Source organism: Penaeus japonicus, unplaced genomic scaffold, assembly GCF_977035675.1.
Source record: "Penaeus japonicus unplaced genomic scaffold, GWHDUDI00000001_assembly GWHDUDI00000003, whole genome shotgun sequence".
Lineage (NCBI taxonomy): Eukaryota > Metazoa > Arthropoda > Malacostraca > Decapoda > Penaeidae > Penaeus > Penaeus japonicus.
The window spans coordinates 47954693-47957192 of NW_028234405.1; the positions used below are offsets into that span (position 1 = coordinate 47954693).

Here is a 2500-nt window from a genome sequence, read left to right on the forward strand (position 1 = left end):
ACACACAAAGGGAGAGGCCAAGAAAGAAAGATAGAGAAAGGAAAGGGAAAGAATATACGTTCGGAATTGTCAGTGGCTGTTCAGTAATAAATCATTTCTATTGACAGTTTGCTATTGAAGTTTCGAAATACTAATGGTCTCCCTGTTTCCAACTTGCTAGCGTCACCAGGCCTGATGGTGATCAAATATTAAGATGCTCCATTATTCGTGATTGTGATTTTCGTTTCTATTAGCACTTACGTTTGATATTTTTCCATTTCAGTATTTAATCAGTATATATGCATACATACATACCAAAGCGTTTCATTTCAAGTATATGGAATGCGTCACATGAGGAAGAAATGTGATTTCATATCTATATGCATCATAGCCTCGGATGTTTCATATTGAAATGTGGATCGCATATCCGTAGATTTATTTCCAGCTCCCACTCCCCAAAGATCTGCTCGCAAAGTTGCCATGCTGAAAAAGCCCTTCGTGCAGCTGGGAAGACGGATACGTTTCGTGTGTTTTGTATATTAGAACAAAACTGAATAAGAGAATATATATATCTTTGAAATATGATGCATATGACAGACCCAATATCATTCATGGCATTCTCTTATAGGTATTTTACTCGTCTGGAATCCAAAGTCATTTTCATATTTAGAATCTTCTACTCGCCTCTGTCTCTCTCTATCTGGAAAATTATCGCGTCAGATTTTATCTTAGTTACATATTCCCATCGACTGGAATGGTTGAATTGGCCAGATGCCTAGAGATAAGGGCGTGTGGGTGTGGGTGTGTGTGTGTGTGTGTGTGTGTGTGTGTGTGTGTGTGTGTGTGTGTGTGTGTGTGTGTGTGTGTGTGTGTGTGTTGATGGGTTTGTGTGTGTGTGTGTGTGTGTGTGTTGATGGGTTTGTGTGTGTGTGTTGATGGGTTTGTGTGTGTGTGTTGATGGGTTTGTGTGTGTGTGTTGATGGGTTTGTGTGTGTGTGTTGATGGGTTTGTGTGTGTGTGTTTATGGGTTTGTGTATATGTGTTGATGGGTTTATGTGTATGTGTTGATGGGTTTGTGTGTGTGTGTGTGTTGATGGGTTTGTGTGTGTGTGTGTGTTGTCTGTGTGTGTGTTGATGGGTTTGTGTGTGTGTGTGTGTGTTGTCTGTGTGTGTGTTGATGAGTTTGTGTGTGTGTGTGTGTTGTCTGTGTGTGTTTATATACATGAATATGCAAAAAAAAATAGATATCATTCGAAACCCTTGTTCCGTAACGGCACAGCAATATGTATGATATCATGCATTTAAATTTTAACGATGTGCAGTAGAAACAAATTCCCGGCCATCTTCACCAAAATCCTATTCCTAATCCTGAATTCTACATAACTCCAATGCATCTGAACAAGATCAATTAGTAGGATCAGTGTAGAGTCATTCATAAATACTCATCTAAATGAATCAGTAATAGAGATGTTATGACATTGTAGATTTGGTAGTATATACTTCATTGCCATTACCAACCATCAGTAAGATAATAAATGAATACTTTTAATAGTACCTCCATCTCTTTCAAGGAAGGTAGTTCATGCGGCTCTATTCACTCGACAACCGGCTTTTTCGGCTTCGAAATATGCACTTCGTCAAAATTCATCCTCATAATGGCATCTTATATTACAAAAAAAAAAGAAGTAAATTCTACTAATATATATATTTTTCGTAAGACATCTATTTTTTATATATTTATCTTCTTTTTTTTATTATTTGTTTTTGTTTTTGTTTTGTTTTGTTTTGTTTTGTTTAATGTGATTATGTATATTCAGAATTGAAGTTGTTCTACTTGTGTAGATATTACTTTTAAAATCTACTTATTAGTGTAATTGAATAACAGAATCTAAGAAAACAGACCTTTTATTCTTATCAACATCATTATTCCATTTCCATACCTATCTATCGCTCTCTTTAATCTGATATTTTTAGTATATTATTAAATGGTCTATAATTCCCCAGGCACTACACAGACCCCCCCCCCCTATCTTGATTTGATGAGTACGTTTCATCATTTCACCACACACCCTTGAGAGACAATTGGATCTCTCCCCTCTATTTCGGGGAGGCAGCCAAGACTAAGGGGAAAGATATTAAGTTTATATAGGATAGATGGATTTTTTTTTTTTTTTTTGTGCCTTCATTTTACCGTCACAGATGATATGGAGGAAGGTGAATAAGGAAAGATGGAATAGATACGAAGACAAGTGTAGACATCTATGGAGAGAGAGAGAGGGAGGGAGGGAGAGAGAGAGAGAGAGAGAGAGAGAGAGAGAGAGAGAGAGAGAGAGAGAGAGAGAGAGAGAGAGAGAGAGAGAGAGAGAGAGAGATGGGAGAGGGGGACAGTTAGAGGGAGAGAGAGAGAGATGATTAAAGAGAGAGAGAGGGTGTGTGTGAGAGATAGAGAGAGGGTGAGAGGGTGAGAGAAAGGGAGAGAGAGAGAGAGACATAGACAGACAGAGACAGACAGAGAGACAGA

At 37.9% G+C, this 2500-nt stretch overlaps 1 protein-coding gene across 1 annotated transcript in view; it reads right to left on the reverse strand.

Moving 5' to 3' along the window:
* LOC122252301 (uncharacterized) overlaps window positions 1-2500 on the reverse strand; it is a 210335-nt gene that overhangs the window by 30082 nt on the left and 177753 nt on the right. The gene's annotated exons all lie outside the window — the stretch shown is intronic.